Genomic DNA, 22,319 nt, shown 5'->3' on the forward strand with positions numbered 1-22,319 from the left:
GGAAAAGGAAGAGTGTGAGTGGGGTTGAGAATAAACTATGAAGGGAACTAAGTGATTAATGAGATTGAGGCTGAAAATACTGTTTCCTTTATTGGCCTTGGAGCACATAAGAGTGGCAGTTCAGTTTGAACATACATATTAATGACCAGAAAAAAAGAAGATGATAATTAACAAGTTAAAATTTCTGAGGAGAAAGGAAGCAGTTGTATGCAGAATACACATAGATATATTAACATTAAATATGAGGCCTTGCACATATTTTAATAGTTTGGGCAAGTAGGCAAAAATGAATTATAGATATAATTATTGATGAGAAGTTTAAGGTTAGGAGAATGATTCTGTTTTGGCCCCTATTTTCCTGGGAAGCAGGAGGCATAGTATCCTGCTCGGATAAAAGGAAAATTCAAGGGATCAAGGTTATAGGGAATTGGTGAAAAATTTGGACATATGCCCAGAAGAATGTTTAGGAAGAAAGAACTGTCTAGAAGAGCCAGAAAATTTGCTCAAGAAGCTTTGAAGTCCTAGTTCACATTTGATTTCATAATTTTTGTTGGCACTCCCTAGTTTATAATTTTCTTAAGTATTGCCTTACATCTTAGGTAAAGGGAAAAAGAAGATGGTATATAAATTATGGTTTAAATACTTAAGTTAGTGTAGTATGTTACACTGAAGCAGAACAAGGCTTTATATAGGCGAGATTTTATAAAGATTACTATTTACCAATCTACACTATTTGAGAATTAACATACAGTCAAGGCTGTATAATGATATTTTGGTAAATGACAGACCACCTATACAGCAGTGGCCCCATAAGATTAGTACTATATAGCCTACCATCCAGGTTTGTGCAAATACACTCTACAATGTTGGCACAACAATGAAATCCCCTACCAATGGATTCCCCATCCTCAAGTGACCCCTGACTGTAATTGCAAAACTTATGTTAAGCTTTTCTCTCCTTAATACTTATAAATCTTTTAAAAGGTAAAATTAGTCAATGTATTACTCAGGATAAGCTACATTTTGCCATGAAAACAAATGAATCCTGAACTCTCAGTGGCTTGACTCATACAATTTTATTTCCTATTCAGGCCTAATCCATTTAAGATTAGGTTATCCTCCAGGGTAGTTCTCTTCCATGTAGTTACTCAGTAATCCAAGTTGTTTCCGCCGGGTGGACCTACCATCTCAATGAGTGTCATCCAGGCTTGCTGCAGCAGGGAAAAAGAAAGCTGGGGAGTAGCACACTGGCTCCTAAATGTTTCAGCCTGGGTGTGACATACATCCCTTCTGCAAACATGGTCCTACTTAAAAACAAGTGGGCTGGAAAATATGGTATTAGAGAATGGATTCTTAGTGATCAGCAAATAGACTGGCTGTGCTTGGAAAAAACTGATCTCACATTTGGAATAGATTGTTTGCTAGATAATTGAATCTCAATCTTTATGAAATATATACATAGCATAAAATATAGGCATGACTTTGGAGTCATTGGGTTATTTCACCCCTTATGAAGGGAGAAGTGGAATTGCTAGGATTTGCAGGACTTCTGTCCTAGCCCAGGTCCTGACCCCTTCTTTTATCTGGGTTATCTCTCTAAAAATGGAACTGTTTCTGTATCTCAAATTATTTCCCATCTCAGTGGTCTTCAACTGACCTGAAATTTTCTATTTAAATTTGAATGTGCACACTTTGTCTTGATTACTCAGATATCATCAACTCTTTTGTACCTGAAACTTTTGTTTCTATTAGCTAAGGCATAAATCCATCCAATAAAAGTTACATTGGAGGTGAAATGGTATATAGGATGTCTTCGACCAAAAAGTGCTCCACAAAATATCTTCTACCTGGGACATCATGTGCAAGATTGCTTAACAATTGTACCTGGAAGAATTTTATATTCCTTCCTGGCTTTAGGCAGAGAAAATAATTTATTCTGAGAAGAGCCCAGATTACGAGGTGATTGGTGCCCCCTGGAATTGTGCAACACAACAGCATTAATTTTGGGATGATTCCTCCCTTAATGACTCTCTCATTCCTCAAAACCCATTCATTTCTTGTTGCTCTCTAACTCTCACAATAATAAATCTACCTTGAATACAGTAGTTGGGATTAAAACTACTCATTCTCAAGAAAATACTTAGCTGTTAGGCATTTTTGTTTAAACAATTTAATTACTTGGCCTATTGCTTATATAATCTATACCTGAAGCTTTACAAAGAATTATTCTACTGAATACATAAACTCAGAGGTTTTCCATACATTGTGACATTTTTATGCTGATTAGCAATGTCCCTTTGACCAACAATTTGTAAATGCAAAGTGGTTTCTAATTGGAGGAGAATTTAGTCATCATTTAATAAAATATTTATATTTTATGAAATAGGGACCATTAAAGAACCCAGAAAAAAGGGAAGCAAAAGATACTTAAAGCATGTATTTGGACTTCAAGACCATTGTCCTTTCTATTAGTCATACTTGTTAAAATATGAATAGATTTTGTTTTTATCTTCTGCAGTCACATGAATTGTTATCCAAGATTACCCTTTGGCTCCAGATGTTCCTCATGGCATTTTTCACCTCTGAGTTTCTGAGGGTGTAGATTAAAGGGTTTAACATGGGTATTACCATAGTATAAAAAACAGCCACTGCTTTATCAATGGGGAAGGTAATCACAGGTCGAAGTTATACAAATATACAGGGTACAAAGAATAAGATGACTACAGTAACATGAGAAGCACAGGTAGAGAGAGCCTTCCTTTGTCCTTCAGTGCTGTGAGGTCTTAGGGAGCAAAGGAGGTGATAAGAATAAAAAAAATAAGCATATACATCAGTCCACTGTTGGCAGCCACAAAAAGTCCAAGGACGTGAGTATCAGTGCAGGAGAGTTGTAGCAGAGGGAAAAGGTCACAGATGAAATGGTCAATGACATTGGGGCCACAGAAGGGCAGCCAGACCAAAAAAAGAATTTGAATCAGTGCGTGAAGAAATCCCCCAGTCCAGGCCAGGACCACCAGGAGGCCACACACTTGCCTGTTCATTGTGATTGTGTAGTGCAATGGCTTACAGATGGCCACATAGCGGTCATAGGCCATTACTGTGAGCAGGATGATCTCAACTCCCCCAAAGAAATGCCCTGCAAAAAGCTGAGTCAGGCACCCACCGAAGGAGATGGTTTTCTTTTCTGCAAGTAAGTCAAATAGCATTTTGGGAGCCACAGTAAAAGAGCAACAGCCATCTATAAAGGACAAGAAAGACAGAAAAAAATACATGGGGGAACCTAGGGCTCTGCTGGTGGTGATTGTCACCACAATGAGTGGGTTTCCTGCCACAGTGAAAAAGTAGATGACTGCAAACACAGGGAACAAGAGTTTCTGCACATCTGGGTTCTGCGTCAGGCCGAGCAGGATGAATTCAGTCACATTGCTCATTAGCTCCATGAATTCTTTTTGGTATTTGGATAATTGAGTTATCTGTGAATAGCACAAGCACAGGGGCTGCAATTGTGGCAGATAAATTTTGATCAAGAAAATAATTTCTGTTAGGATTATTATCTGCAAGAAGATGAAACTAAGACTTAAATTTGGGCTATCTTATTAGTTGCATAATGAACACATAGTCCTGTTCTTTCTCTCCCACACACACATTCATGCACACATTTATATACACAAGCATGGTTTTATGACTGTTGACATGCCAGGAATTTTCTTGTAATTGTATGTGGATGGACATTGTCTCATCATTTGCCTAATTATTTCCTCCTTAGAAAAACAGGAATAAAAAGAGGACCAGTAGGGAAGACCAGAGGCTTGAATTCATGAGCCTACACCCCCATGTCTTTCCTCTAGTCACTTGTGCTGATGAGGCTAAGCTGCAGAGTTCATTACTCTTGTTATTTTTAACTTGTTTCAGGGTGTATATAAAACAATAGGTAAACTCAATTTGAAACTAAGGATGATGTAGTCACATTTCAGAAAAACTGAACTGAGTGAATGTTTGAGACTACAGCAAAATAAGCCTGGAGATTAGATTGTGAGCTTACACTGCATTCAAACAGAACTGTCTAGGAATATCATTAAACAGGAAGGCAGAAAGATATCCTGAAGAGGATAAAGCAGAGATCATGATGTAAGGCAATTCCACAGATTTATTTGAAAGTTTAGAATTCACTAGTTAGAGAACTTCTTTCATGATTAGGTTTCAGGGGCATTTTGAAAATCAAAACTCAACTTAAGGAAGACTATGACAAATTCTCTGGATCTATTTAGAAAACAGATACATTTAAGGTGAGGCAATAAAAGCATCATAATTTGTTGGCCAGCGTGTGTTCTTTATAGTCTGGTAGACAATTCTTTACTCTGTTTTCATGGATGAGTAGCCATGTGACGTTGTGTGCAAACCTTAGCCTTACTGTGCCTAAACTTTCTCATATATAAAATAGGAAAAACAAAAAATAGCATAGAGGAATTGAAAAACAGCATTATTACATAGGTCAAAGTTTTAACTTAAAGGTAAAATGCATAACTTTTCACACATTCCAAATTCTTGATAATAGAATAAAAATGAAAAAAATCCACATTTCATTATTCTTATCCTCAAAATATTTGATTGTTATAATATTAAGAAAGAACACAATGAATAGAGAAAATAAATGAACGAAATACTCAATTCAAGAGGTTAGAAAAGCAACTGATTATATTCAGAGAAAGGTTGAATGCAGAAATCAATACATCAGGTAATAGGGAAATATTAGACTTGATAAACAAATCCAAAGATTTTTAGTATTTTAAAAGTACAAATAAATCTGGTAAGTACATATACGTTCAGTAAGAAGCAAATATGGTCAAATTGCAAAAAGACATTATTTTTACAGAATATTTAAAAGAATGTTATGTGTAGTTCATCAAAGATTTTTCAATAACTAGATAGGTGTTTTTCAAAGTAAAGCAAGTCTTCTCTTCATGCTGTCACCAACAAAAAAACAAAAAGGAAAAATAAAGAAAAAGGAAAAAAGAATAGAGTGTATTAAAGCCTTCAAACAAATCATAGATCTGTTCAAAACAAAAAAAGAAATAAAGAAAAATATTTTATCTAATCTCTAGATGGGAAAGGAAGAGCATTCTAAGCAAAATGCAATGGTATAAGATATAGGACAAATCTAACAGACTCAACTATATAAAGATATGAAACACAATGGAAAAATACTTGTAACAAGTGTAATAGATAACCATTATTATAGAAATTGTTTTCACAAAAAGATGGGCTCACACTATTATAAAAATAAAGGGAAAACTAATAAAAAGATAATGTTCACAAAAACATTAGACATCTAAAAAATCCTTTATTTCAGAAGTCATTAAATTCAAAGTTATCAGATACAATTTAAAAACAGAGGAATACTTTTAACTGGCAAATTGGCAAAGATTCATGACATGTTATATTGCCCAGTGCTGGTGACTGCGTGTAGTATAAACAATTCTGGAACAAAGTTTGACTCTATATAATAAGGGCTTTATAACTGGTCATGTCCCTTGGTCCAATACTCCTTATGCTTAAGAATCTATTCTAGATAAAAAAGATGGACAGTGGCCGGCCTAGTGGTGCAGCGGTTAAGTGCGCACGTTCCACTTCAGCAGCGGGGGGTTTGCTGGTTTGGATCCTGGGTGTGGACCTGGCACCGCTTGGCAAGCCATGCTGTGGTAGGCATCCCCCATATAAAGTAGAGGAAGATGGGTGCAATGTTAGGTCAGGGCCAGTCTTCCTCAGCAAAAAGAGGAGAATTGGCAGCAGTTAGCTCAGGGCTAATTTTGCTCAAAAAAAAAAGGACAAAACTTTTTCATACACGTTCTGTTTCACAATTATTTTATGATAATGAAAAAAGGAAAAAAGTCCAAATGTTTACATAAAGAGGAACAGTTCACTGAATTATACTTATGAAATACCAGGTAGACACTGAAGTTTTGTGCAAGAAGAATTAGTGGTGCAGAAAGATTCTTCTAATATAGAATGGAAAACTCAAGATATAAAATAGTTTATATATTATGATCTAAATTGTTCAAAATGATATGTATACATTAAAAAGTATTTGAAAAGTACACTAAAGACTAATAGTGGTTATTTGAATTCAAAGTTAAGGTCAATTTTTCTTTGAAAAATTTTCTGGTCTAAGTTTTCTACAAAGAAAAGAGATTACCCTTATAATCAGTAAAATAATTTAATAAAAGAAATTTTATTTTCTTATCTTGGGTCTGGGTTCATAATATACTAAGTGACTGCTTTTCTCAGTAGACTAAATATGCCAGTCACTATTCATATAAATCTGTGACAGTAGAAACATCTGTTTAAATCTAACTTACTTATAAATTGAAAACTCTAGGATCACCTTGAGAAAAAAATACTAACAAAGAAATCACAGATTGTACTTGCCTCTCTGAGTGCATTTGGGAAAGAAGTAACAGGTTACTTCTATAATAAGACATCTTACTTGTACACCACCCTTGTAGCAATCACTGGCCCATTACTGACACTGCTTTGCAGGTTCATTTATTTTTATCTTAATTATAATATTTCTTTTCCTCACTTAATGACTTGAAAATAATTACTAAGAGAGACTTCCTAAATAATGCTGAGTTCATGGGCTGGGTTTATTTTTGCTTTACAGAGTCACAGCATCCTATGAGTGTGAGGCACAGCAGTTCAGCTCAGATAATGAATTTCGTTAGTCAGACATCTTCCAAAGCATTAGGCTTCAAAAGAAATTGATGGGAAAAAAACCGTAAGCATTAGAGAACATCTCTCCAAGCCGCCTTACCAAGCATTTGTCAGTCTCTCTCGGTGACCATATGAATTATATGATAAAAGCCACTTTGAGATCTGATCTGATTTAAAGACCTGAAAATAACAAGGTATGTTAAAGCAGAAGAACTAAGGATTGCAAGCACCATAAAATCAGCAATAAATGAAAGTTGCCTTTGGAGAAACAAGTCCCTGAAGCTAGTTCTTTTAAGCCGTTTTCTTAGTAAGATCATGCTTAGCTGGGAGATATCTCCTTTGGCCCTTGGGAATTTGGATCCAAATGGGTTGAAAACTCAAAACCAAACAACTCTTGTGATCCATGGCCCATTATGCTTATATGGTCTTCCCAGGTCTGCCCTTATCAACATTTTCATGTGCAGTTCCAGGGAAATATGTGAATGGGTGTTACTCAAGTGCAAGGAGTTAGGGAGGCTCTGATCTCTCAACTCCTAGAGGAGTAGAATTATCAGCTTCAATCAAGATGGGAGCCAAAGCAGTTTATCCTTTCTCTCCTGTGGCCATGGCATCTGTGACCAATGTATGGAGGAACCAGATGGGCTCAGTTTTCAGCCTCTCTATGACTGTATTTGGGAAGTGATTTTAGAGTCTGGGACCCAAGGCACAGAATGCTCTAGTCATGGGAGTATGGATGTATGAGCCACTCAGAGACCATGAAACAGCCCTAATAATACTTGTGTCACAGAGTTATGGGGAGGATTGAACAAGATAACATATGAAAATGTCTATCTAAGTCAGTACAAAACTGCTATTCTACTGAGGATAGACACACAGGTTAGAGAAACTGATCTTTAAGGATAAAAAATCTGAAGCTTGCTTCAGAGTAAGAGTTTTGCTGGCCGTTCTATTTGCTAACTATGTGATCTTGAGCAAGTTTTTCAGCATCTTTATAACCGAGTTCCTACATCTGTAAAAGGGGAGAGATAATTGTATCTATCACAGGACCGTTCTGGGGTTTGTATGAGATAATACACGTAAAGTGCTTAGAATGGTGCCTGGCACGAAGTAAAAGCTCACTGTTGCCTGTTGTCGTTTTCTATATAGAAACTCAGAGCTCAGGGTGTGACTAACAGTTTCTGGCAAGAATTGTCTCAACTCATATATACATATTTTATCTTCTTTACAATTGTGGTTGATAGAATCTTGGCAAATAAAGACATTAGGACAGAAGAAAGGCCAACTTTTAAAGTATTGAATACTAATTCATAAATCATAATAATTTAGAAATCTTTCTATGAGTATTTGACCTTCTCTTCACTAAAAACATCTGACAGTGAAGCTGAGAGTCCTTGAAAAGTTTGCAGGAGATAAAGGAAAGTGGATACAATGAGAAATAACAAGTAATGAGTCCTTTGTATTTATGTCACTCTGTTAGGTGTTGTGTTTCATGTAAGTCTCACATAATCCCTTTGAAGGAGGTATGAATAATTCTATTTTATGTATAAACAAATTGTTGTTCACTGTGAGCATCATTTGGTCAAGATCAAAAAAGCTTATATTTGGTAAAGCTTGGATTTAAATACACACTGATCTCACTTCTAAGCCTGAGCTCTAACAATTACATTATTGTAATGCATTAGACGCTGGTTCTATGATGTGTCTCTTTCACTGGGAGCGATGGGAGGGGAGGTGCTGATTCAGACCAGCTGTGCATTACTAGAGGCTTTGGTTCTACCACCAGTGGCAGGCAGGACACATTCCTCAGATGGATCCCACACACAGCCATGACCATAAAGGAGTATCATAGAGAAAAAAGAACATCTCTTATTTTCCTCTCCTATGTTTGGCCCCCATCTAGGAGATCTGCCTAAGCACTATCTCAGGAGTTTTGATCTTGGAAATTTCCTAATGCCTGCAGAGTAGAAGGGAAGATGAATGGAATTTCAGACTTAGGACCAGGGACATCCTCTACATGGATGAGACATGGTAGAGCCCTAGACAAATAATACACCAAAGACATGAATCTGGGTATGACTCCCAGTTCTATTTGCTTTAAGATTCTATGCATGACATTTAACTTACCAGAACTTGTAAAATAGCCTTGAATACATTGGGGTTACTGAGAGGAACACCAAAAGGTAGCATATAAAATCACCCAGCTAGTGCATTATGCATAGAAAATACTTGGAAAATATTTTCTGAATCTATGTGAAAGAAATATTTGCATTTTCCACTACTGTAATACTGTTGATTATCATTTATTGAATCCTGGATAAACTGTGATCTTGGGTAAGTTATTCAACTTCTCTCTGCCTCAGTTTCCTCTTCTGCAAAATAGAGATAATAAGATTACCTCAAAGGGTTGTTATTAGAACCAAATTAGTTGCTAAAGTGGGACAAAGGATTGAGGGTAGATATTTTTTCAAGATGGGAGAGACTTGATCATATTTAATGGCCAATAGGAAGAGCTAAGAGAGAGATAAAGGAGGTGAGAGGAATTTTGGTTTAAAATTCACCATAACATTTTCTTTCCCTTTGACTTAAATTTCCAAGACGTTGGAGCTTTGAAATGCTTGCCAAATCTATTTGAATAAATTTGTGCCATCTTCACGTTCTCTGCTTCCTGTAACATTGTCCAGTCAGTGGAGACTTGGGAAATATACATTACATAATATGATGTTTGAACAGCTACATATAACGTTTGTTTCTTATTCCTGAATACATTGGCCATTCTCCTTAACTACAGAGGTCACCATGGTAAGTTAACTAGAATTTTTATTTTTAATTCAGTTTCTTACATTTGCATCTTCTCCCAAGGTGTTTGTAATTAAAATCATTGAAGCATTACTTTCTGAAATTTGATGGAGGATCACTTTTTAAAAGTTTTGCAGAAATGTGTATCCTCCTCCCTGTTTATCAGAACTATGTTTACATTTTATGGATTCCTGAGTCAATTTCTAGGCTTTTGAGTGTGCAGACAGTGCAGTAGTGCAGCAATTTGTAGCTAAATGAGTTCTTGGGGATTTCTTCCAGAGATAGGACATATTGTGTCATAGTTTTGATAGTCAGAGATTGGCTTCTGTATAGTCACTCATTTCCTTGAAACAATCTCTGACTTTGATAATTTCCAGGGATGAAAGATGGAAAAAAATCTTAACTTGTACTGATAAGAGGAGATATGAGAGGCAAACGAGAATAAAAAAGGTAAATTTGAGGAGGAGCTGAGACAGGATGTGTAACTTGCATTGTGGTAAAAGCAGGTCATTATGGGAGAGAGAATGACAACTTATGGATTCGGTGGGCCTTTTTAGCTTTTTTTTTTTTTTTACTGAGGAAGATTCACCCTGAGCTAACATCTGTACCAATCTTCCTCTATTTTGTATATGGGTTGCCACCACTGGATGGCTGATGAGTGATATAGGTCCACACCCAAGATCCAAACCCAAGAACCCAGGCTGCTGAAGTGCAGTGTGCCAAAATTTAATCACCACACCACTGGCACAGTCCCTGGATTCTGTTTTTTGATGTAAAGCTTCAGCTCTAAAACTGCCATCCCAAAGGAGAATGCCATAAAATATAGGATCTGCAAAGAAAGAATGTACTCTTTTCTGTGGTTGTGACTCTATATTGAACTCCAAATCAGGGTTTTTATTCTGACTATTCAAACTTTGTTGGATTTTGTTCTAGCCAGGCAAGACCTTATTTCTGCTACAACAAATGTGGTCCCAGCAGTATAACTGAATCTCTGCATCCCTAAAGTCAGACTTAGCCCCCTTGTTTTTCTAGAGAGTCAAGACAGATATTACTAAAGATGAAAGATAAAAGCTAATTCTCTTTGTCACTGTAGGGTGATTTTTCCTTTTATACACCCATCTTAAGACATGTTAGGGAAGATAAGGTGTGGTGGTGGAAAAAAAATCACTGTGGTGACCATTAGAACACCTGGATTCTTATAGTTGTCTACTGCTAATTAATTAAGTGTGTTTCCTTGGACCTTATCTTTCTGGGCCTCCATGTTTTCATATTTAAAGAACACATATGTTGATAAAATGCAAGGTAGTGGAGGATTTTTAGCTTACAACAATTCTAGGGTCTTGTCCAATGGAACCTCAAACTCATTAACATCTTACTCTACAGTTCACATCTTGGAAAAAGAACTGCCATGGATTTCATATGGGCACAGTTTGTGGCCACTCGTCCAGACTCTGGCATTGCTGATTCCTGGAAGTAAACTGGATCTATACTGAAGAAGCACTCAGTGCTAAAGAGCTAAAGACAGACATCCTAGATTATATATAGGCTCCTCTATTTTTTTACCATTATGAATTTGGACAAGTCTTTTGCCTTCTCCTTTCCACTTTTTCTTTTTCTTTATAACATAGTTAATAGTGTACCAAACTTATAGCAATTTTTGTGAGGATTAAATGAAATAATGCACATAAAGTGTTTATAGTATTCTACCTAGTACATGAGAAAAACTCAGCAATAATTATTATTATAGGAACTACATGGTAGAAAAAGAAATCTCTGCTTGCTATTAACAATGCAGAAAAGCAATATTATAGAAAAAGTTTAGCTTTCAAAATGTTTGCGTGTATGGAACTTAAACAGGTAACTAAGTTTTCTCTGCTTAGAAGAAGTTTGTCTGCTTGGGTTGCTGTCTCTAATTTGCAGTCTGAGCAAGGATGCAATTATTCTTTTATGGAAGATCAGGGTCATCCTGCTAGATCAACACTTTTCTCCACTTCTAATTTTTCCAAATATATGGGTGTTAGAAGATTTCAGTGATAATAGGCAGACTAGTGGTCTTTGAACTAGAACAGAAAGGGAAACTGACCCTCTGCTTCAGTCTGTCAATTAACACAGGACATTAAAGACATCAATTTTTACATAAGACCAAGTTGTTTGGTCTCTCTGTTTCTGTGTGATGTGGGGCAGAAGCAGACAGATGAAAACTGTAAAAGAGAACTGTTCTTTAAATATATTCCGATTTCTTCAAGACTTGCAGGAAACTGAGGTAATTAGTGAAATAATGAAGATGAATGAGTCAACTTTGGGGTTTTTGCCTGATTTTTATCATTAAATCTAACCTTTGTCATAGACCATCAGGAAATTATAAAAACATACTAGTTGGCTGCTGGTTCTCCCAAGGGCCATCTCCTCTAGAGAAAAGCTGGCAATTAGAAGTGCACTCAACTTTCTTCTCAAGGCTTCTTGCCCCTGGAAGAATTCTATAATGCATTGGGCTATCTAGAAGAGAGACCACTATTTTGGGGCTTGGAACTCTAAAACTAGCTTCTCAATGAAGCATTTATGGGATCATCTGGAAGACATTTTCTTTCCATGCACCTCATTACATGTGCCCTGCCCACATGTAATGGGGACAATTCATCTTATCCTTCACTGCCTTTGTGCTTTAAGAATACATTAAGATAGGTGATATTAGCAACATGGCTGAGTGAGCTGTTCCCTTTGTCTCTCTGCCTTTTGAACAACTAAATGGACATTCACTTACCAATCTAGGAAGTACTTGCAGCACAGCAGGGAACCTGAGAGACACATGCTTCTATACACCTAAGTGTGGATGGACTGGCTCCCTGGAGAGTGGCAGAGATAGGTGAGCACACCCTGCTGTCCTCTGGTAGCCCTGTGCATGCACACAAATGCTTTCTAGACTGGCATAAACACCTCAAAAGTGGGAACAGGAACCAGGGTGACTGTAGGAGTAGGTAGTGGTAACAATTAGCCCACGCTCATGATCACTCTCCCAGCATGGAAGGGGAGCCCACTGTGTCCCTGTGACACCAAGGAGTGGCCCTAGTTTGGTCTTGCAAGGAAGCCCCAGAGACCATAAACAGAGACTGCAGCAGACCTACTTGCTGGAGCAAGCACACCCCAGGCCCGAGCAAGTACTCATAATGCTGTTGAGCCCCAAAAGAGGGGACATGTCCAGGTGGTTGTGGGAATAGGTGTGGCAGCTTTGAGCCCTCTCACATTCACTTTCTTGGCGGGGAGCGGGAGTCCATAGTGCCCATGCAGTGCCAGGGAGTGACCCTAGCCTGGGTCCCAGCGAGGAAGCCCTACCCACCAAGTACAGCAGCCCCATGGACTTCAAGCAGAGACTGCAGCAGACCTACACACTGGGGCAAATGTAGCCCAGGCCCACGCACATGAGCACTCAAAGAGCTGCAGAGCGCTCAAGGAAGGAATGTATCCTGGGCAGCCGTGGGCAGAGGCAGTGGCAGCTTTTAGCCCACTGGTGATCACTTTCCTGGCAGGGAGGGGGAGTTCACAGTGCCCCTGAGGAGTGAAAGAGTGGCCCTAACTCTGTCCAGCAAGGAAGCCCTGCCTGCCAAGTACAAGCCACACAAGTGCCTGAATGCACCCCAGGCTGAGGCAAGCAGCCATAATACCCCCACAGCCTCCAGCAGATGAGGTGGGGCCAGAAACTCTGCTCCAGCTTCCTCGTGGCTCTAACAGGTGGAATCTGCGTTCTAAGAATACCAGAAATGCCCCAACAAAAGGTTAGTTCTTCAAACAACACGAGAAACTGCAACAATAATTCAGAGTTGAATGAAAATGACAGTTCTCCAGAAAACAACCCTGAAGACACAGAAATTTACAACATAAATGACAGAGAATTCAAAATATCCATCATAAGGAAACTCAATGACTTACAAGAAAACATGGAAAGATAATTCAAGTGGCTCAGCAATAAAATAAACCGCTTCACCAAAGAGATAGAACCTATAAAAAATCAAGCAGAAATTCTGTATATGAAAAAGACAATTAGTGAAATAAAAATAATCTAGAATCATTACTAGAATGGATCTTAGGAAGGAAAGAATTAGTCTTCTAGAGGATAAAAATGTAGAAATTCTATAGGTGGGAGAGGAGACACAACTAAGATTGTAAAAAGATGAAGGAATTCTTGGAGAAATATCTGACTCAATTGGGAAAAGCAACATAAGGATTGCAGGTTTTCCAGAGGGATAATGAGAAGAAGGGTCAGAGAGCTTGCTCAAAGAAGTAATTGCTGAGAACTTCCCCAAACTGGGGATGGTTCTGGATTTACAAATAAATGAAGCTAATAGAATGCCCAATTTCATTAATGCTAAATGACCTTCTCCAAGGCATATAATAGTAAAAATGGCAAAAGTTAATGATAAAGAAAAAATATTAGGAGCAACAAGGCAGAAGAAAATAACCTACAAAGGAAATCCTATCAGGCTCTCAGTGGATTTCTTGGCAGAAACCCCACAGGCTAAGAGAGAGTGGGATGATATATTCAAAATACTGAAAGACAAAAACTTTCATCCAAGGATACTCTGTCTAGTGAAACTTTCCTTCAGATACGGTGGAGAAATATAAATTTTAAAGTTGAGGTCTCAAATGGAAATAAACATCTTTCTGGAAACTGGAGGAAGGTCAATTACTGTTGTGGAGTGGCAGCATTAACAACTAGTACTGTGACCTTTAGTCTATAGACTTCCATTCATAATTTGTACTACTGACTTTGAATATGTAAATTATTTTAAATGAGTCCTAATTATTACACTTTTGTGATGTTATCCATGGTGTATCTTTTCATGGATTTAGCTTCCCGTCCTCTCTTGTTCTCTCAATTCTCCCTTAAAACTCAGCTGAAGCATCACTTCCTCTGGGAAGCATTCCCAGAGCCCAGTTTGATTTAGATGTTCCTGAGCACAACATGAATACACTTATAATTGTATGTATTACATTGGTCTTTAACTGTCTGATCCCATGATTATATATCAAATCACTGAGAGTAGGGAATGACTCTTATTCAACATGGTAATACCAATATCCATAGCAGATTTGTTGACACAAATAGATTCTCCAAAGCATTTTTTAATTGAATGAATAAATAAAAGATTAAACAAATACTTTTTCTTTTGAGGAAGATTAGCCATGAGCTAACATGTGCTGCCAATTCTCCTCTTTTTGCTGAGGAAGACTGGCCCTGAGCTAACATCTGTGCCCAACTTCCTCTACTTTATATTTGGGATGCCTACCACAGCATGGCTTGCCAAGCAGTGCCATGTCCGCACCCAGGATCTGAACCAACGAACCCGGGACTGCCAAAGCAGAAGGTGCCAACTTAACCGCTGTGCCACTGGGCTGGCCCCAAACTTAGATACTTTTAAAGATATTTTTTCATGTTTTATAGGTAAACTCACATCTGAAATCAGTACCTATAAAAGAATAGATGGAGCTAAGGAGCAGTGTGACATACTTTGTCCTCGTGGGCCTCAAGCAAAATCCAAAGGAACAGAAAGTCCTTTTTGTTGTTTTTGCTTTTCTTTGTGCTGACCGTGGTGGGTACCCGGCTCATTGTTGTGGCTGTGTCTGTCAAGAAAGACACTGGGCTCACCAATATACTTTTTTCTTGCTAGCTTATCACTTCATAGTTGTCATTTATTCCTCATCTATTTCTTCCAAAGTGATTTCAAAACCTTTTCTCTGGGGAAAATACCATATCCTTCCAAGCTTGTATGACCCTGCTCTTTACACAGAAACTTTTTTGGTGTATTAGAAGTCTTACTTCTTTTGTTGATGGCTTATGACCACTATGTGGCCATCTGTAAGCTCTGGCATTGTTTGGTTATCATGAGGCAATGGGTATGTATTGTGCTGATAGTAGTGTCCAGGGTTGGAGGTTTTCTGCACTCAGTGATTCAACTTAGCAGAATTTATGGACTCCAGTCCTTTGGCCCCAATGTCATTGATCATTTTTTCTGTGACATGTAGCCCTTATTGAAACTCATCTATACTGACACCTATGTGATTGGCCTCTTAGTTTCAGCCAATGGTGGAATGCTCTGTGCTACTATGTTTCTGTTGTTACTCATCTCTTATGATGTCGTCTTGCACTCTTTAAAGAGCGTTAGTCAGGAAGGGAGGTGGAAAGCACTCCAGTTCCATGGTTACCACATCTCTGTGGTTGACTTATTCTTTGTTCCTGTATTTTCATGCACATAAGACCTGAAAAGATCTTCCCCATTGACAAATCATTAAGCATGTTTTATACAGTCCTAAACTCAATGCTAAACTCATTAATCTACACTCAGAAATTCAGAAATGACAAATGCTATGACGATGCTCTGGAGAAGTAATGTTATATCTTGTGGTAAATAAGTGAGTCATCCACCTTGAAGAGTGTTATTTGACATTATGATTCATTTCTTTGAAATTCAGAAGTCTCAAATCTGATGCTGATTTTCCTTTCTTCAAAGAATTTATGATAATTATAATTAAAGAATAAATTTAGGATTGTACTATTAAGAACAGTTTCCCTCCATGATAGAATGTCAGGTCTATAAAGTTTTGTTTATCACTTTTCCTAGAAACTTGTGATGATTATGGAGCAAGGAACCTATAATATGTAATGGATTAGTGAGAAAATTTTTATATACTTGCATTAATTTTTGATCAATATATGTATTTCTCTTTTTTACTTTTCTCAATATTTTTTCTATTTAGATTTTTTGTCATTTAAGTTAATTGTTCTTACTTTAGTATTTAAAATATTTAATGCTGTATAGCCTGTCTTCTCTATTAAGTTTTAGTGGCATTATATACCAAATTTTTAGAGTGGTGTTTCTACTTTTTAAAGGAAAAATGGAAATGTAATAGATAATATTAAATAGTAAAACTGAAAACCATATCAAATGGGATATAGTGTTGAATAATTTTCCAGTTTATCTCTCAGTATAGTCTCCAGTGGTCTTCCCCAGAGGCAGTCATTTACACTGTTTCTTAAGATTCATCATGTAATAGTCTTTGTAAATGCAAGTGTATTTAAATATATTTATGTTTTCATGTGTGTATGTAAACATTTGTTTTTGCTATGTAACATGCTGAAAATATTTTCATACTAGTTCATACAGGTCTGTTAATTTTTCTCATACTATATAATACTGCCCTATAAGTATATACTAAACTGAATGTATCCATTCCTCTTCCTGTTGTTTCTCATCTTTTTCTGGGCCAAATAATTGTGCAATAAGTATATATTTTTCAATATGTGCAAGAATGAGTTCCTAGAAGTGAAACTGTCATAATGTATTTGAATCAATGGTCAGATGTATGTATAGAAAATGCTGGTACTCACAGTTATTGCCAAACTGCCATCCTTGAGGTTGTACTAACTGCTTCATCCCTGCCCAACATCTATGAGGATACTTTGTCCACATTCTCCACAACCAGTACCTCACAAATATTTATGGCATATGACAATCTGATTAAAGTTATTTTATTTCATTTTTATAATTTAATCAAAACGCTTGTAATATAATTGTTGTAGTATTTTCACATGTTTAATATAATTTGTATTTCTTTTCCTGTGAATTGTCTGTTAATATATTTTATCTATTTATGTAATTCTTGATCTTTTGCATACTGTTTTTATGAGTTAATTACATCCTAAAAAAGCTATCCCTTTTACTATTGTATATGTAATTATTATTTTTATGGCTTGTATTATGGTTTTAACTTTTTTACTGTGTAGAATGCTTTTGGTATGCATCATTTTCTCTTTACATTTTATATTTAGTGGTTTCTTTTGGCTTTGGTATCTTGCTTAAGAAGACTTTCCCTACTTCACTCTTACCGAAATATTCTTCAACTATTTTTTAGCATTTAATTTTTAAAGCATTTTTGTGTTCTTATGAATTATTTTAAATCTTTTGATCCATCTGGAGTTTATTTTAATATAAGAGTCAAATAGGGATTGGATGTTAGTTGTTTTTCAAAATATTGGTTGTTTTTTATAGTTGCATCATTATCTTTTCACCATTGACTTGGAATCCAGACTACTGTATTCTAAAGTCCCATCTGTATTTGGATCCAATTCGGGGGTCTATTCTCCTTCATTGATCTCTTTATTCAGGTACCATGGGGCTGGCCCCAGGCTGCTTCTTTTGAGTGGCATGAGCCAGAGGCTTTGTTCTTGCAAGAATTCATATCCTCTTCACAGTCTGTCTGCCTGTCTTTGGCTCCAATGTCATAGACCATTCATAGATGACAAACACTTTGTCGAAACATGTCTACTTGGACACTTATACCCTTTGTTTCTTTGTTGCTGCCAACAGTGGTTTCATCTGCCTGTTATTTTTTTTCTCTTGATACTCTCCTATGCAATCATCTTGTGCTACCCTAAGGACCTGTAGCTTGGAGGGGAGATGCAATGCTTTCTTGACCTGTGTCTCTTACATTGCTATCATCATCTTAATTTTTGTTCCCTGCAAACTTATATGTTTGTATCCAATCATAATCTTCTCCATTAATAAAGCTGTGGCTATATTTCATACCATGATAAGTCCCTTGTTAAAATTCTTAAACCTGTGCACTCAGAAAATTATAGGTGAAAAATACTGAGGTAGTTCTGGAGTAAAAAAGTGACTTTGAAAAATAATCAGAACATTTAAAATGACTTTACCCTTTAAATGGAGAAAAGAAGATAACTTTATTTCAGGGCCAAATTAACGTTGTCAAAAGTATGTTGAGGTCATATAGGCATTATAAGGAAGGTCCAGGTAGAAAAATATTTATGATTACAAAAATATCCTATTTAGATTTGTGTGTTGTCCAATTGGTTTTCAAGCTTGAATGTACTATCAAAATTAGCTAGGATTGTTCTAGGATGCAAATTCTTAGAACACAGCAATAGAAGTTTAAATTTAGTACTATTCTCGTTGGATTGACATATCTACCTTTTAAACAAATTACCCAGGTATATAAGAAGCCGAGGATCTTTACATACACTTTGAGCTATTGTGTTTATGTTCACATGATGAGCCTATTAATGAAGTCACCTTAGTTTTTAAATTCATTTTTTAAATTGTTGTAAAAATTACATAACAAAATTTACAATTTAAGCATTTTTAAATATTCAGTTCAATGGCATTAAGTTAAATCACATTGTTATGCCATCATCACCACTATCCCTCTGCAGAACTTTTTCTCTTCCCAAAGTGAATCTCCAACTAAACAATAACTTCCCATTACCCTCTCTGAGCCCCAGGCAACCAACAATCTACTTTCTGTCTGTGAATTTGACCTCTTTAAGTACCTCATGTAAGTGAAATCATACATTTGTCCTTTTGTGACTGCCTTATGAAACCTAGGATGATGTATTGCATGTTAATATCTATTTTAGCATGTGTCAGAATTTCTTTCCTTTTCAAGGCTGAATAATATTCCATTGTATGCATGTATATTTTATTTTGTTTATACATTTATCTGTCAATAGACACTTTGGTTGCTTCTACTTTCTGACTATTGTGAATAATACTACCATGAAAATGGGTATAGACTTAGCAGCGTGTTTGAGTCCCTGCTTTCCATTATTTTGGATATATTACCCAAAAATGGAATTAGTGAATGATACAAAAATTCTTTGACTGTCTTTTTTCTTTTTTTGTGGAAGATTAGCCCTGAGCTAAAATCTACCGCCAATCCTCCTCTTTTTGCTGAGGAAGACTGACCCTGAGCTAACATCTGTGCCTATCTTCCTCTACTTTATATGTGGGATGCCTACCACAGCATGGTTTGCCACCCACGATCTGAACTGGCAAACCCCAGGCCACCAAAGTGGAATGTGTGCACCTAACCACTGCACCACTGGGTCAGCCTCCTTTGACTGATTTTTTGAGAAGCTACCATAACACTTACCCTAGCAGCTATGTCATTTTACATTCCTATGAGAAATGCAAAATTGTTCCAATTTTTCTGCATTCTCTCCTACAAGTGTTCTTTTTCTTTTTAAATAATAACTATCCTAATGAGTGTGAAGCTGTATTTTACTGTGATTTTTATTTGCATTTCCCTAACAATTAGTGATGTTGCACATCCTTTCATGTTCTTACTTGCCATTTATATATCTTCTTTGGAGAAAAGTCAATTCACATCCTTTGCTCATTTTTAATCAGTTATTTTGCTTTTTGTTGTTGTTGCTGAGATGTAGAAGTTCTTTATATATTCTGAAATTTATACCTTATCAGATATTTTGTTTGCAAATATTTTCTCCTCTTCTGTGGCTTACTTTTTCACTCTGTTATAGTGTCATTTGATGAAAAGAAGTTCTTAATTATCTAATTAATTATCTAAAGTACAATTTATCTATTTTTTCTTTTCTTATCTGTGTGCTTCGTGTCATACCCAAGAAATAATTACCAAATCCAACCTTATGAATCTTTTCTTCTATGTTTTCTTCGAAGAGTTTTCTAGTTTTAGCTAGTAGTTTAGATCTTTGATTTATTTTCAGTTAACTACTCTATATGCTGTAAGTTAAAGGTCCAATTTCATTCAGTTGCTTGTGGATGTACTGTTTTCACAACACCATTTGTTGAATAGGTTGTCCTTACCCCATTGAATGTTCTTGGCACCCATGTCAAGTGTCATCTGAAAACATATGCAAAGGTTTATTTCTAGGCTTTCTATTTTATCCCTGTAGTCTATATGTCTTTCATTATGCCAATACCACACTATTTTGATTACCAAAGATTTGCAGTAAGTTTTAGAATCAGGAAGTGTGAGATCTCAAACTGTTTCTTTCAAGATTGTTTTGACCATTTGGACTCCCTTGAAATAACATATGAATTTTTAGGTTGGATTTTTTTATTTCTACAAAACACACTTTTAGGATTTAATAGTGACTGCATCAAATAACTTTGGGTAGTTTGACATCTTAATAATATTAAATCTTCCAGTCCATGAAAGTCTTTCCATTTATTTGTGTCTTCTTTAATATCTTTCAGCAACATTTTGTATTTTTCAGTGTACAAGCACTTTGCTTCCTTGATTAAGTTTATTTGTAAATATTTCATTATTTTTGATCCTGTTGTAAATTGAATTGTTTGCTTAATTTCTTCTTTGGGCCCTTCATAGGTCATATGGAAACTCAACATCTTTTCATTATAAAAAGCTCTCAGACAGTTGAGTATAGAAGGGATGCATCTCAATATAACAAAGGTCATACATGACAAAATCACAAATAACGTTTATCCAGCAGTGAAAGGCTGACGGCTTTCCCACTAAAGTCAAGAACAAGATAAGAGTGTCCACTCACTTCACTCCTTTTCAACAGAGTACTGCAATAAAAATTTCTGTGAAAGTTTTAGTTTCTACATGTAGATCATGTCATCTGTGGGGTGACATAATTTTACTTGCCTATCTAATTAATGTTTACTTAATATCCCTACATGTAACAGTGTTTATAATAGTAGCAACTCCCTCTCTTTTGGATATCAACTTAAATATCATCTTTTAAGAAAGGTCTTCTCTGATAACCTTATCCATAGTAGAATTCCTCCTATTATTTTCTGTCACATACCCTGTTTGCTGTCTTATATGCACTGAATAAGACTATAATTACTTAATTAAATTGTCTCCCCATTTTTCACCTGACCCTATTTTGAGAATATAAAATCAATGAAACCACATTTTACATAATTTTTTTCCTGTTTTATTAATTGCTGTGTCCTCAGTCATAGCAGAGTTTCTGGCATAGGAATTCATTAAAGAAAATTTAACTAAATTTCAGTCCAGAAGCTTCGTAGGAAACTCTCACTCCCTATCATACATCCTCAATTTCATCAAACAGGAAGAGACCTACACTTGCATCTTCAATAGAAGTAAAACTATTTTACTACTAAGTAAGATTTCTCTCCCCACCTGGCAACAGCCCAGCTCTTGAGAAAAGCCAAAACTCAGCCAATGAGAAGCCATTGCCGCACTGAAATGTTATTTTCTCTCAATGGATATTAGTTTAGAACAGCCCCTACCTACTCCCCCCTTTCTCTTCAAAAACAGTTCCCCTCCTCTGTTTTCGGAATTTTCTTATTGTTTCCCAAATCATGCACATCTCAAATGAAATTCTTTTGGCTATTCAATGTAAAACTCATTTTGAGGGTAAAATAGTAGGTGAATTTCCCTTTCAGTTGACACTGACATAAAATAGGTGCTCTAATTTTTAATGATTAAAAATTGGATAAATAATTAGTTACTTCATCTAACTTGGTGATAAAATTTTTAACATATCTAACCACACTTCAAGGTAGAATAAGTTGATTATTAAGTAAAAGGAAAAGAAACACTTGCTATGGCAAGTTGGAAAATACTTGTTAAATTAATCTTCACTGAAACAAAATGACGGGCCTGATATTTTATTCTTGACTGGAAATAGTCTCACAATGGTTCTAAAGTTATTTTTTTCTCCATATTACATCTTTCTAGTCCTACTTATGTGATTTGGCTTAGTAGTATGTTTACATATAGATGTACTTTTACATCTATATGTGAAAATTCCCAGTGAATATAATTAAGCTAGAATTACTCTTGTATACACTCCAATTCTAAGACTCAGTGATAAATGTGGTTAGAAGGGATAAGATATCCAGTGATATTTGCCCCTGTTGGGAAGAAGATGCTGCCCTGCTAAGAACTGATATGAACTTTTCGGGAGGTCTTCTGTTCAGTTTAGAGCATGACATTGTCGACAAAAATAATCCACAATCAATCTGATGTGGATTAAGGCTGCCCCA

At 36.2% G+C, this 22,319-nt stretch overlaps 2 pseudogenes; one reads left to right on the forward strand and one right to left on the reverse strand.

Moving 5' to 3' along the window:
* Positions 1 to 2,505: 2,505 nt before the first annotated feature.
* On the reverse strand, positions 2,506 to 3,440 carry LOC124229080 (olfactory receptor 4C5-like; annotated as a pseudogene).
* Positions 3,441 to 15,330: 11,890 nt separating this feature from the next.
* Positions 15,331 to 15,890, forward strand: LOC124229081 (olfactory receptor 4A47-like; annotated as a pseudogene).
* The last annotated feature ends 6,429 nt before the right edge of the window (positions 15,891 to 22,319 follow it).

The sequence above is a fragment of the Equus quagga genome, chromosome 17 (assembly GCF_021613505.1).
Source record: "Equus quagga isolate Etosha38 chromosome 17, UCLA_HA_Equagga_1.0, whole genome shotgun sequence".
Classification (NCBI taxonomy): Eukaryota; Metazoa; Chordata; class Mammalia; order Perissodactyla; family Equidae; genus Equus; species Equus quagga.